The sequence below is a fragment of the Dendrobium catenatum genome, unplaced genomic scaffold, assembly GCF_001605985.2.
Source record: "Dendrobium catenatum unplaced genomic scaffold, ASM160598v2 fragScaff_scaffold_716, whole genome shotgun sequence".
Classification (NCBI taxonomy): Eukaryota; Viridiplantae; Streptophyta; class Magnoliopsida; order Asparagales; family Orchidaceae; genus Dendrobium; species Dendrobium catenatum.
This window is the reverse complement of record NW_021319178.1, coordinates 19,949,233-19,965,139: the sequence shown is the minus strand read 5'-3', so window position 1 is coordinate 19,965,139 and position 15,907 is coordinate 19,949,233. Positions and strand designations below refer to the sequence as shown.

Genomic DNA, 15,907 nt, shown 5'->3' with positions numbered 1-15,907 from the left:
TTTAAATTGTCATATCTATTGCATGTGAACAATTTCGATCAACTCATGTAGTTGAAAGTAAATATAAAAAATTGCATAAATCTTTGTTTTAAAATTTTAAAAACAACAAAGAAAATTAGAACTCTTTGGTGTATGGGTTAATTTTATAAGAAAAAGAACTTTACAATTCACCCCCCCCCCCCCCCTCTTGTCGTTTAGTAATTTCAGGTTGCTCCAAGCTTGCTGCACTTTGCTCCTCCTATGGCCCAAGAAAATCTTGTGGGAGGCTCTCAAAAGGGGAGATTTTTCTACATCCGTGTCCTCTAAGGTACTTTGCCTTCTTTAGGAGGGAGAAAAATGAGAAGGTACATTACCATTGCTACGAGGGTGATAAAGTGCTTGGCACTCCGCCATGCCGGGTTGGTGAAAGTGAGATTTATAAGGGCTTCTCCACCTTGTCGTGGGGGCAAAAGGAGAACTATTGTTTAGTAGAAAAATTTCTGGAGTGGAGGACTCTGGGGAGTGGATATAGGTCAAGTGGCCGAACCACTATAAAATCTCTGGTATGAATTTTCCTTTACTGCTTTTTATTTACACTTGCATTTTATTTTCATTAAAATTGCTTGGTGAAATTTGTTGTAAAACTCATTGATGCAAATTGTGTTTCAAGCACTTGCTTCCGTATAATTTAATTTTGTTGTTTAAATTTTAAAAACACAAAAAAATTAATAGTACTCATGTTGAGGATTTTTTATTGCAACAATTTTCCAATTCACCCCCCTCTTAGTGCATCTCATAATTTCAATATCAAGTTCTATGAAATAAGTTGATAGAATCTATTAAGAATGTATGACCTATCTGAGATTATATGTCAGAGCACTGCTCGATGATGTTAACCTATATAGAAGAGGTTGAGAGAATCTACCAAGGATGTATGACCTATCTAAGATTATATGTCATAGCACTACTCAATAATGTTAGCATATATGAAAGAGGTATAGAGAATCCACCAAAGATCTATGGCCTATTCGAGGTTGTAAGTTAGAGCGATACTCGATGATGTTAACGTGAGTGGAAGAGATCAAGAGAATTCACCAATGATGTATAACTTTTCTAAGGTTGTATGTCAGAGTATTACTCGATAACATTAACATGTGTGGAAGAGATTGAGAGAATCCACCAAGGATGTGTAACATTTCTGAAGTTGTATGTCAGAGTGCTGCTCAATGACATTAACCTATATGAAAGAGGTTGAATCGAATCCGCCTATGATTGAGTTTGCCTTGATTAGGAGGGGGCGAATGCCACGTGTATCCCTAATTAAAGATGCAGAATGGCCTTTCTTTAGATCATTATTACTTTTTTGAGGTTGAGATTAAGATCTTGCCTAAGGAATAGAAGTTCAGCTATGAAATGCATAAATATTGAAATTTATTGGAAACATCATTGCATTTGCTATATGCTATATGATCCTAATATGTAGTCTTGGATAGTGGAAGAGTTGGAGAAATCTTCTTGACCATGATTGTACTAAAGGTTTCCCCCCATTCCACATTTAATTCATATGAAATTGATGCAGCAATAACTGATGCCAATATGTTAACATGAACGACCTCCTGAGGTTGGAGAAAAAATTGCCCCCCGTCAAGAACAATGTTCCCACAAATGACACTAAACTGTTGTGTCATGGAATATTCATGGTAGTAGAGAAATATAAAATTTAATGTCTTAGCTTTGTATGAAGATCTAACACATACTAAGATAAAAGAGAGGGTGTAATATTCATAAGATACACCATAGTTTTTATGTGGAAACCTCTGAAATGGGGGAAAATCTATAGGGCCTGGCCCAGTTTGAGTGAATCCACTATTATTTATAATCAATTACAAATGAGGCCCTTACTTAGAGGGAGGATGTGGATAATGTACATCATATTACATGATGAGAATTAGAATAATTAGTATTAAAATATTTGTTTGGTCAGCAGGACCATAGTTGGCAGGTAACAGTGGTCCAAAAGACTGTAGTCTAGCGACATGGTTGGAAAGATTGTTGTCGGGCGATGAAGGTCAGAAGGGCTGTAGTCGATGAAGGAGGTCAAAAGGATCATAGTCGGCGGGCGACTGAGGTTGGAAGAACCGTAATCGGCCAATGACGAAGTTCAAAAAGACCATAGTCTGGTGCTGATGGTCGGAGAAACCATATAGGAGGGTGACAGTAGTTAGAAAGACTACTGTCTAGTGAAGGAGATCGGATGGATCGTAGTTGGCTGGCGCCCGAGGTCGGGAGTCCAATGATGGGAGGATGTTCTGGCGGCTGGCAGAAGTGCGATGACGGGTGGAAGTCTTATGTCGGGCAGAAATCTGGAGAAAAGAAGAAGTCCGATGAGGGGCAAAAATCCAGAGTCAGGTTGAAATCCGGAGACGATCGGTGGCCATGTGGAAGTTGGATGGCGGTCAGCAATTGGGCAGTGGTCTGACAACGGTCGGGATGAAGTTTCGCGGTAGTCGGCTGCCGTTTAGTTGTCCGATGATGGTCAGCTAAAGTATGGTAGCAATTGGCGGCTAGGTGAAAGTCTGGTAGAACAGCATCTTGGTGCATGTTCGGCATTGGTCAGCCACTGGGTGGTCGTACGATGACGGTTGGGCTAAAGTCCGCCATCAATCGAAGGACGGGTGGAAGTCCGGTGGTGGTCGACATCCGGGTGAACGTTTGGCTGCGGTCGGCAGACGGGTAGTGGTCCGATGATGGTCTGGTTGAATTCCAGGGGCGATTTGCTTCCAGGTTGTAGTCCGACAATGGTGGGACTGAATTCTGGCGACAACCGAGCGAAAAGTTCAACGGTGATCGATGGTCGAGCGATGGTCGGATAATACTCGATGGGGGTTCGAAGACAGTGGTGCTGGAGCTCTTGAAGCTATAGAGATCTCTTCAATCTCTAGCTCAGAGGTCCCCTTCATGTAGAGAGTGGGGGTCTATTTATAGATATTAATGAGCGACAGACCCTGTAAATATAGAGAATATCCGGGTTATGTTCGGAGTGCTCAATTGGATGGCTCGTATTGATTCCCCAATCAGAGAGAGTTTTTTTTTAACTATTTTAGTGCCTTAACGATGTCAGAATTTTGCGATCTTCGGCTCATTGGATTCGTCTCGCCGAGCCGCTCTATTTGTCTATAAGCATGCTATATTTGAATATCATATTGTCATCCAAATAATGCTTTAATCCTTCCTAATGTGGTTCGGGCCCCTGATTTGAACTCATTTGGGCTCAGGTTAGACCGATTTTGGTGTCGTTGGGTTCATCTTTGTGAGATGTTAAGTTCGATTATAAGTTTACTTAAATCAGAGTTCATATGATCCCGAATTTAATTTTAAAAATTTCCAATTTGAATATGCCTCGAGATTCGTGCTCGATCAAAACAATTTTCGATGATGTATCAATATGATATATGAATATTAAATCACTTTTTTATATTGATTGCTTCTTATATTGGTCCTTGTTCTAGCTACTAATATTTTTTTCTCATTACTATTAACTATATAATTTGAGTAAGAAGAGGCGAGCTTAGTTAACGTCAAGTATTGACAACTTTTATGGTCATAATACGATGATACTTCGAACATGATGAGAGAATCTTTTAGTTAAAGGCACTCTCTTAATTTTAACTTTTTAAGATGGTTTGTATGTTGCATTTGTGTGGTGCATTTGCAATTAAGGTTAGGATTGTAAGATTTCTCAAAAATGGATGAAAGATATTATGGAGGGGTTAATTTGTGGATGTTAAAGAGGATAAATTCAGATTTTAACATTTTTGGTTGAGAGCTCGCTGTAGGATTTGCGGTCTGGGACATTGAAGCAAGGGGTAGTAGAATTAAGAAAAGTAATTAGCATTACTTTTGGATGTGAAAGATGAGAGAAAAAAAAAACTAGGGTTTGGAAGAGGAAGTTAAGGTCATGCGCAATGTTGGAATTTCAGGAATTATTATGAGATTGTCAGGAGTTTTAGGCTTCATTTGGGATGGCTTTCTTGCTGCTTCTTAAAGCAGTTTTCTAGTTCAATGATTAAATTTTTTGTGCTAGAAAGGTGCTTTAAGAAGCAATAAGAAAGTTGTCCCAAACAAAGCCTTAGATGGTGGCTAGGATCAAGATTTTGATGAAAAATTGAGTGGTAAAGTGGGAGAAAATCTAAAACACAAGAAACTATTTTAAAGACTCATCGAAATTTCAATGAGGATTGGCCACAAAGCACCACCAAAGATTGCACACAATAAAAAGAATTCAATAATAATACAAAGATGGTACAATATGTGTATTTATAAGCAAAATTATGAAAATAATTCAAAATTCATTATAGGAAGCACCAATCATGTAACAGTTTAAAGTGGTCATAATTATTCACTATTTAAAATGTAATTATCAAAGCTATCTATATGCCTTGGATTGAAGAAAAAATCTTGAACCAAGCCTTGAAATATGAAAAAGACCTAAAAACAAGAGAATGATATCTAAGCTTGCATTTGAATACGGGAATGACATCTAAGTTTCACATTAGTTTTAACTGTCACAAAAAACCTTGTAGGTGGTGGTGGCTAAAACAACCACAAAAACTTCCATGTTTCAAACCTTCTCCATGGGTTGCAAAACTGATGCAAAAACACCTTACATGGAATACAAATTTTAGCGGTCGTGTAGCGATTTTTAAACTGGTACATGGTTTTTTTGTGGCAGTTAAAACTAGCCGAAAAGCCCTTCCAACTGAATAATTATTGTGTCTGGACACCGAACGCGTCCAGAGACCAATAACAATGCGACATGTCACCTGGAGCTCTGTACCGAGCACTTGGTATTGCTCGGTATACGTCCAGATTTTTGATTTTGTCCAGACGTAATAAATTTTCCCTTCCGACCACATATATACTATTTCAAATGATATATTCTCTATCCCAATCTAGTTTATATGATCCACTACGGTGTGGGTGTTAAATGTATTGGGCTGTGAGGACTTCATTCATTCCAACTAACCATGAAAAACATCTTAGCTTATATCTTTATGAGACCAAACAAATATTGAAGAAAAATTTTTTAATAACAAATTGGCTTCATAAAAAGCTCAATGCCGTAACAACTTGCACTTTATTTGATATCTTTAGTTCAACACGCAAGAAAAATAATAAATTCAAATTATTATTTTTACTAATTTTTAGACGAATATACTCTTAAATTATCGTTGAATTGGATTTTATTCAGTATAATGGATAGTTATTATGAAAATTTGACCATCCAATCCATTTTGAATGGCTGGGATTGAGGTTTCATTTGGCACAACTTTCTTACTATTTTTTTTAAAACAATTTTCTAGTACAAAGTTTTAAGAATATTATCCCAACCGAAGCCTGAATCTAGCAAAATCAAAATGATATTGAAATAAGAAAATAGGTTAGTTTTAGGCTTCGTTTTGGACGGTTTTCTTATTGTTTCTTAAAGCAACTTTCTAGTTTAAAAAACAATAAGAAAGCCGTCCCGAATTAAGCCTTAGCCATCCAAAAATGAAATAGGTGATTAGAATTTTTCTTCTTAGAACGTGTAGTGTACATAAACCTTTTCTAAATGCTATTGGAGCTCTTAAAAATTATTTATCCATACATTTAATGATCATTTAATTAGCCTGTTTTTCATGTTTTGCTTGTGCTTGAATTAGTTGAGGTCATTAGACAACATGAATTTGTTCACAATGTATTTGATATTCAACAAATTTAAGATTTTATTTGAGACAACTTCTTTATTGTTTTTAAAAATATTTTTTTAGTAATTTTTTTTTTATTTTTAGTTTAAAGAATTATTTTAAAAAGCAGCAAAAAAGCTGTCACAAATGAAGCCTAAGTCAAACAAAATCAGCTCATTTACACTTACATTTCTATGCATGATAGACATCCATTGTGACTTTGATACAATAATGAATCAATTGGTACCACTTATTTTTTTATTTTTTGTTTATTTTGTTTATATTTAAATATAAAATAAAAATATAATAGGTATCTTAAATAATTGTTTTATTTTAATTCATATTTTATAAGGTGGTGATAAAGGGCAGTGATGGCGGTTGTGAGAAATAGTTGGTGTCGTAATGATATTTATTTAAAAATAAAAATTTTAAAAAATAATTATGAGTATTTTAAAAATTATTATCTATTTTAAAATTAAAAAAAATAACTAAGAATATAAATCAAATTATTTTTTCAAAAATAAAAATTAAAGTGATCCCAAATATCTCCCAAGTCATTCATGTAGCCGACCCCACGTAGTGGGATAAAGGCTTGATGTTGTTGTTGTTGCAACAGCTTTTTTTGCTGTTTTTTAAAATAATTTTTTAATATAAAAATTAAAATTTTTATATTAAAAAATTGCTTTAAGAAGTAATAAAAAATTTATTCGAAATGAAATCTTAAATAACCAAAGGAACATGGGGATAGCTATTTTCATTTTACAAAAAAAAAAAAAAATCATTTTCATTTATTTTACGCTTATGATAACTATTCCAAATATTTGAAATACCTCACCATATACCTTTTACATTCTTTTTTTTTTCTTTTAATTTCTTTGCAGAAAAAACAGCCCCTAAATGTTTAATTATGAAATAAAATAAATTTATTATCCCACTAGATATACTTTGAATATTTTGCAAAGTTTCTTTTTTCTTTTTCTTTTTAATATTTTCAACTGGCAAACAGTGAGAGATTATGCAAAGATGATAAAACCAATTGACAGACAGTGCAATCCTTCTGGATCAAGGTGGTCAAATTGAGGCCTGCACGTAATTTGGCATATATTCTAGCAATGGATAAGAGGTGGTCCTAATAAAGTATACTATGTAAACGCACATAAATTTTAATCCTATATTGGCAATTAATTTGCTCATGTTGCTTAATTCATAAGAGATTGATGAAAAAAGAAAAAAAGAATTATTGTAACATTACAATTTTTTTTAATGTTTAGGTCAATTAAGGTAAACTCATACATGTATCACATATGCAAAATTCGAATTCAAGACTTGTTGATTGGTAGCCAAAACACCTAATCAATAGACCAAGGTGAGTTGCATAACAGTAGATGTCAAGATGAGTTTGTCCGTATAATAGCCTGTATTTTAAATTTATGAATTTTTTTTTCTGGAGTTATTATAACTCCAAATCACAATTCATCTTTGTCATAGTATTTTGATCGTAGTATTTTACATACATGGATTTTTTCATAATTTTTAGGCACTTATGAAAATCCTTAAGAAATTGGTACCAATCGGTACAAGTGAGGATTTAGGATCATTTGGTGTCCATTTTTCACATCTATTTCACCAATAAATTTTAAATAAAATTTATTATTTTATGAATATTTTTTTTTATAATTTTTAATATCTCAAATAGATTTATATGAGTTTTCTATTAAAAATTAAATTAATTATGTAATTATATTCATATAATATAATATTATATGAAAACATCTTAAAACACTGATATATTCTATTAAAATCAATTTTATCTCCCTAAGCTTTCGACTAACAGAGAAGATTTTGTTAGAACACCTCAGCTGATCTCGGACAGCTCAGCATTCCGCTTTATTATTCTTGTAATCCTATAAGATCTGTACACGTATAAAGTCATTACACAATATATTATATATATAGGCTTAGGCTGTAACAGAGACTGATTAAGCAAATACAAAATAATATTTCATTTACTGTTCATCTTCTTCCTTAGATGAGTTCTTGAAACTCACAGCTCTTTGCAAGAGATTCCACATGGTATCAAGAGTCCTCTGGTTCTTACGACCTGGCCATGGCTTCTCAATCTGCTGCCTCTTCTTCTACAGCCGCTACCATAGGTGGTACCTCGTCGGCTACGGAAGTTTGTCATTTCTAATCTTAAATTTCTTGTTTCCCATGCTTTAAGCCCGGATAACTTTCCAATTTGGAGTACGCAAATAGCTAAGCTCTTCAAAGCAAATGGTTTCGCCGCCTTCCTTGATCCAAAATCGGCATCCGAAAATGCTGATCCGAATCAAGATCCTCAAGTTTGGTCCATCACGGATCAAAACCTCGCTACCACAATGTGCTCCACAATTTCTTCGTCGGTCCTACCATACGTGATTCATCTTGACTCAACGCATGACATTTGGTCCACGCTTCAGACTCGTTTTCAATCATCGAATCGTTCCAAAGTGATTCAGCTCAAGAACGAGCTCCACAACGTCTCGATGCAAAATCTCACCATGACTCAGTATCTTACTGAGATCAAGAAAATTGTAGATCAAATTTCATCCGCGGGCTCCTCGGTCGATCCTGAAGACATTATCATCTACATCCTAAATGAGCTACCTCCCGAATATCAGTCATTCACAACAACTATTCGCACGATGCAAACCTCTCTTTCTCTTGACAGCTTGTACGCTCTTCTCATCAGTGAAAAAATCCACCTCAAAGCTGCTGCAGCTAAATTTCCCAGAATGCCTGAAAACCAGGCCGCACTGTACAACTCCAGAGGTCACGATCGTCGTGGTCGGACCAGAAATTCCATCGATAAAAATTCTTCGACCCGCTACTCCCAATCCTCCGACGTCTTCTGTCAAATATGCAAAAAGAAAGGACATCAGGCCGATGCGTGTTGGCATAGACTTAACATCAATTACACGCCGAATCAGCAAACAACCAAGAACACAAATGCACTTCTTGCTAATTCTGAAAACAACAACTCTACCGACTGGTACATCGACTCGGGTGCTTCGTCTCATATGACAAATATATTGGGCAATTTTTCCACTCCGACCGCCTATAATGGTCATGATACGGTAACAATCGGGGGTGGAAGGTCAGTTTCTGTTGCCTACATAGGCACTGGTATCCTTCCTACCCCCCCTAGTAAGCTTCTTCTCTCCAAGCTTTTACATATTCCTTCCTTATCATATAATTTAATTTCGATTTCTAAACTTGTCAAAGATAACAACATAGCTATCATATTTGATCAAAATGGTTTTGTTTTCAAGGACCGGAAGAACAACCAAACCATTCTTACAGGTCCATGTAAGGATGGCCTGTACAAACTCGCAGCGCCTCGTCAATCTTAGTACAAGGGACTCTCGGCTGCAAGAAAACCAGTCATCAACTGGCACCAGCGATTGGGGCATCCGCACATCCGCGACATTCAGACGATCGCCAATACTAATCCCTCTCTATGTATTTCGTCATTTTCGAATATTTGTAATTCTTGTATTTCTTATAAAGGCCACAAGTTATCTTTTGATAATTCTACAAATTGTACTAATACTCCACTAGAACTAATTCACTCTGATGTATGGGGACCGTCTCCGGTCCCCTCACATCAAGGTTTTCGATATTATGTTATCTTCATTGACGATTACTCTAGGTTCATCTGGTTATTTCCGCTCGTTTCTAAATCCGAGGTTACAAATATCTTTATACAATTTGTGTCATTCATTGAACGTCAAACGAACCGCAAGCACAAGGCCATACGGATAGATGGTGGTGGCGAGTTCGTGAATCACAAATTTCAGGCATTCACTCGGAATGCAGGCATCAGTCACCAAACCGTATGCCCGTATACCCCAGAACAAAACGGGGTCGCCGAAAGGAAGCATAGGAAAATTATTTCCACAACTCATACGCTTCTTTATACTGCCGGAATGCCTATGAAATACTGGTTAGATGCTGCTCTCACAGCGACTTATCTTATTAATCGTCTTCCTTCAAAGACGATAAAAAATTTTGCTCCGGTTTACAGAATGTTTCAAGCCAATCCATCGTACGCTCACCTTCGTCCGTTTGGGTGTATGTGTTATCCATTGCTTCCTAAAATTCATCGCATCAAACTTACCCCAACATCCTCGGACTGTGTTTTCCTTGGCTACTCAGACAGCATGAAAGGCTACAAATGTCAAAATTTGGTAACAAACAAAGTTATTTACTCTAGACATGTTTAGTTTAACGAAACCATTTTTCCTTTTAAAAACAGGACATCCGACACATCGTCTCATGCCAAGTCAATACCACCGTCGTTACTGATTCCAGTCTCCATACACTCGTCCATCTCACCACCAGGATCAACTCGAGCTCCCACCACTATGATTCGGGTTCCTGTTCCCATTGCTCATCCTTCCGCTCATCCCTCTATCATACCGGAAGCTACTATCCCAGATCTGGATCGCATTGTCTAGCCTCCGGTGTCTACTCCTTGCCCGAAACATCCCATGACCACGCGACAACAAACTGGCTTTCTCAAGCCAATTCAAAAACTTAATCTGCTACATGAGGAACAAGCAGTATTCGATCCCACTTCCTATTCCGAAGATAGCAAGAAGTTTGAATGGAGACATGACATGGCCAAAGAGTTTTTTGCTCTTTAAAAACAAGGCACATGGGATCTAGTTGTTCCTCCATCAAATTGCTCGGTTCTTTGCTCAAAATGGACCTATCGCACAAAGTATAATTCAGATGGTTCAGTAGCTCGGTTTAAAGCAAGACTAGTGGCACTCGGAAATCAACAAGAATACGGTCTATACTACAGCGACACGTTTAGTCCCGTCGCCAAGCTTCCAACAATTCGCATCCTATTCACCATTGCGCTGTTCCACCGATGGCCAATCCATCAATTGGATGTCACAAATGCTTTCTTGCACGGTGACATTAACGAACTCGTATACATGAAACAGCCAAAAGGCTTCAAAGATTCCACAAATCCTCACCACGTATGTCATCTTCGTAAAGCAATCTACGGTCTCCGCCAAGCTCCACGTCAATGGTATACGACATTTACCTCTTACCTTCTTAAGCTCGGGTTCTCGCATAGCCAGGCAGACCCATCGCTACTTCTTCTTCACCGTGACCATACGCAACTCTACCTGCTTGTGTACGTGGACGACATTCTCCTCACCGACAATGACTCCTCTGCTATACAAAATTTAGTACATCAATTACAACTCAAATTTACCATGAAAAATCTCGGTCCGGCAAATCACTTCTTGGGTATCAAGATTGACACCACACCAGATAAGTATTTTCTCTCTCAAAGCCTTTATGCTAAATCTATCATTGAACTAGCCGAGTTACATAATTGCAACTCGGTTGCTAATCCCTGTGTCACCAAAATGCCTGTACAGCCGTCCGAGTCATCTCCTTGCTTCACTCCGGCTGCCTATCGGAAACTAATCAGGTCTCTTCAATACCTCACCCTGACCCGACATGATATCGCCTACGCCGTCAATGCCTTATCACAGCATATGCACGATCCTGCTTCTCCACATACTCTTATGCTGAAGAAACTGATCCGGTACATGAAAGGAACAACCGCATTTGGTCTTCCCATAACACGATCAAACCTCTTGCTCAGGACCTTCTCAGATGCGGACTGGGCATCGAATCCCGTCACCAGGAAATCTACTTCTGGGTTCTGCACATTCTTAGGAGACACTCTGGTTTCCTGGACAGTTAAGAAGCAGTCCATAGTGTCCCGCTCGTCAACTGAATCGGAGTATCGCGCCTTAGCTTCGGCCACCGCAGACACCATTTGGCTCAAAACGCTACTCGCCGACTTTCATCTAGATCATACTCTGCCGGTCGATATCTTCTGTGACAACACCTCAACCATCGCCCTGGCGAACAATCCCGTATTTCACGCACGCACTAAGCACATTGAAATCGATCAAAGGTTTGTTCGTGATCACATCCTGAAACACGAGTGATTCATCTATTATCGATCAGCACAATCGACCAATTGCGGATACACTCACCAAACCGCTTTCTACTCCTCGGTTCAAGCTACTTCGATCCAAACTGACCATTGGCTCCAATTCTCAGCTTGAGGGGGATTGTTAGAACACCTCAGCTGATCTCGGACAGCTCAGCATTCCGCTTTGTTATTCTTGTAATCCTATAAGATCTGTACACGTGTAAAGTCATTACACAATATATTATATATATAGGCTTAGGCTGTAACTGAGACAGATTAAGCAAATACAAAATAATATTTCATTTACTGTTTATCTTCTTCCTTAGATGAGTTCTTGAAACTCACAGCTCTTTGCAAGAGATTCCATAGATTTTAGTTTATTTAAGAGAATGATAAAAGAGAGAAAAAATTCTTGAATTTTGAGATTGTGGTGGGATTTTTGTCCGTGGAGCCATTGTTCGTCTCGCTGTAAGGAACATTTAACTTATTTTTTATTTCAAAGATTTTTTTTTTGATATTTTTCTGATCAAATTTGTATTTCCGTTACAAAAAAATGCGCATAACTTTGTATTGACAAAATTTTATCCACTTAACTTTTTATAAGCTATAATGATAATGATTATGAGCATTTTGAGTCTTTATTTAAGTTTTTTCACCAGGTGCTCTTAAAAATACAACAAAAAATTTTTACCTAAATTTTTTTTTTATGTCTAAAAATAATAGTGTGGTATAATAAAAGTCTTAAAATATTGTTTTAGATAATTCTTATTATTTAGGTAATTTTCTGAAGATGTGCATTTTTGCCTAATAAGATTTTTGGTTACCTACCATTATGATGTTTTGGCAACTTATTAATTAAGCTCAATTAAGCATTATTTGCTCAAATGCATTAAAAATGAATGTGGATATGTACTTGAGTAATAGGTGGTCGCTATTATTATTATAGTATTGTGATAATAATGTGCGTGTGTGAAACAAACGAATAAGGATTGTTGACTCGTTTGTTGGAGACTGATTGACCTATACAAGATAGTGGGCCGACGGGCTTTCCTTTAAATAAAATGATTTGGTGTTATCCTCTACTAATTCATGTGATACAATGATTTGGAATTATAAATAGATTATTATTGTGCCGATGAAAAAATAGTGACTACTCTATTTACCGAGCCAACGGTTTACTAACACTAAAAAATGTGATGATAGCTAAGAATTTTTACTTATTTAGTATGTCTATTAAAATGCATATTTTAAAGGCATTAATATTATTTATAAGTTTTGATTTGATTTTAATTTGTGTTTTGATTATACGGATTTGGCTTATCTCGATTTTATGCCCGAATCCTTAAGGAAAATATTGGGGACAACATTCTCTTATGGTGGGTAAATTGTATTAGCTCATATTTTAACTTTATTAATTTTGTTGGGGTCATTATAACTCCAAACAGAGAAGATTTTAGTGTATTTAAGAGAATGATAAAAGAGAGAAAAAAATTCTTGAATTTTGAGATTGTGGTGGTATTTTTGTCCGTGAAGCCATTGTTCGTCTCGCTGTAAGGAACATTTAACTTATTTCTGATTTCAAAGATTTTTTTTTTTGATATATTTCTGATCAAATTTGTATTTCTGTTACAAAAAAATGTGCATAACTTTGTATTGACAAAAATTTATCCACGTAACTTTTTATATGCTATAATGATAATGATTATGAGCATTTTTGAGTCTTTATTTAATTTTTTTCACCAGGTGTTTTTAAAAATACAACAAAAAATTTTTTACCTAAATTTTATTTTTATGTCAAAAAATAATAGTGTGGTATAATAAAAGTCTTAAAACATTGTTTTAGATAATTCTTATTATTTAGGTAATTTTCTGAAGATGTGCATTTTTGTCTAATATGATTTTTGGTTACCTACCATTATGATATTTTGGCAACTTATTAATTAAGCTCAATTAAGCATTATTTGCTCAAATGCATTAAAAATGAATGTGGATATGTGCTTGAGTAATAGGTGGTCGCTATTATTATTATAGTATTGTGATAATAATGTACGTGTGTAAAACAAACGAATAAGGATTGGTTTACTAGTTTGTTGGAGACTGATTGACCTATTCAAGATAGTGGGCCGACGAGCTTTCATTTAAATAAAATGATTTGGTGTTATCCTCTACTAATTCATGTGATACAATGATTTGGAATTATAAATAGATTATTATTGTGCCGATGAAAAAAATAGTGACTACTCTATTTACTGAGCCAACGGTTTACTAACACTAAAAAATGTGATGATAGCTAAGAATTCTTACTTTTTTAGTATGTCTATTAAAATGCATATTTTAAAGGCATTAATATTATTTATAAGTTTTGATTTGATTTTAATTTGTGTTTTGATTATACGGATTTGGCTTATCTCGATTTTATGCCCGAATCCTTAAGGAAAATATTGGGGACAACATTCTCTTATGGTGGGTAAATTGTATTAGCTCATATTTTAACTTTATTAATTTTGTTGGGGTCATTATAACTCCAAACAGAGAAGATTTTAGTGTATTTAAGAGAATGATAAAAGAGAGAAAAAAATTCTTGAATTTTGAGATTGTGGTGGTATTTTTGTCCGTGAAGCCATTGTTCGTCTCGCTGTAAGGAACATTTAACTTATTTCTGATTTCAAAGATTTTTTTTTTTGATATATTTCTGATCAAATTTGTATTTCTGTTACAAAAAAATGTGCATAACTTTGTATTGACAAAAATTTATTCACGTGATTATGAGTATGCTATAATGATAATGATTATGAGCATTTTTGAGTCTTATGAATTTTATATTAAAAATTAAATAATTAAATAATTAAATAATTATATTAAGATAATATTATTTTATATGAAAATATATTAAAATACTAATATATTTTATTAAAATCTATTTTTATCTCCTTAAGCTTTCAACTAATAGAAAATATTTTAGTATTTTTAAGAGAGAAAGAGAAGAGAGAGAAATGAAATTCTTGTATTTGGTGCAATTTTTGTCCTTCGAGCTTGTTGAAATAATTGCTCATCTTGCTATAAGGAACTTTTACCCTACTTTTGATATGAAAGATTTTGTATTTTGGTAATTTTTTTAATTAAATTTGTGTTTCCATTACAGAAAAATGCGCATAACTTTTTATTTGCAAAACATTCTCTACGTAACTTTTTGTATGTTATAGAAATTATGATTATGAGCATTTTGATCATTTATTTTAAATTTTTCACCAGTAGATTTTGGAAATACAACAGTTTGTCTACCGAAAAAATTATTTTGATGTCTAAAAATAAGTGTATAGTACAAAAAAAAGTCTTGAAATATCATTTTATACAATTCCTAATATTTTAATATTTTTTTTAAACATGTGCATTTTTTTCTAATATGATTCTTTATTGTCTACCATTATGATATTTTGGTATCTTATCAATTAAGCTCAATTAAGCAATATTTGTTATAATGCATTAAAAATGGATGTGGATATGTGCTTGAGTAAAAGCTTGTCACAATTACTTTTATAGTACTGTGAAAATCATGTGCATGTGTGAAACAAATAAGTAAGGGCTGGTTGACCCGTTGGTTGGAGAATGATTAGCTTGTATAGAATGGTGGGCCGATGGGCTTTCGTTTAAATAAAGTGGTTTGTTTTTATCATCTACTAATTCACATGATACACTGATTGAGAGATTATTATTATGTCGACGGGTAAAGAGTGACGACTCTATTTACTAAGCCAACAATTTACTAGCTCCGATATTAACACTAAAAAACACCATGAAAGCCAGCACTTTTTATTTATTTAGTGTGACTACTGAAATACATATTTTTGAGGCATTATTCTTATTATTATATGTATTTATTGTTACTGCATGGATTTAATGTTATTGTATTATTCTACTATTTCTGCCCCTAAATTGTTGTTATTATTAGTATAGATACTGATACTATTTGATACTACTGATTCACTATACAATAAGCATGTGACGTGCTGAATATATATAATACTGATTTGATATTGATATAGAATAACTGAATAGTATGTGTACACTCTTACTATATTGACATTATTTCAACTATCTTTATCGATGTTTTTATTTGATGCTTTATACAATTTTTATACTCATATGAAGATTGCTTTATAGATTTGACACTCGTACTAGTTTACCAATTTAT

At 34.9% G+C, this 15,907-nt stretch overlaps 1 protein-coding gene across 1 annotated transcript in view; it reads left to right on the top strand.

Annotated features, from left to right (window-relative positions):
* LOC110107656 overlaps nt 1-7,095 on the top strand; it is a 112,789-nt gene extending 105,694 nt beyond the window's left edge. Inside the window, exon 4 of the transcript XR_003701213.1 lies at nt 6,712-7,095. The gene's annotated coding sequence lies outside the window, so the exon portion shown is untranslated. The remainder of the gene's footprint in view (nt 1-6,711) is intronic.
* The last annotated feature ends 8,812 nt before the right edge of the window (nt 7,096-15,907 follow it).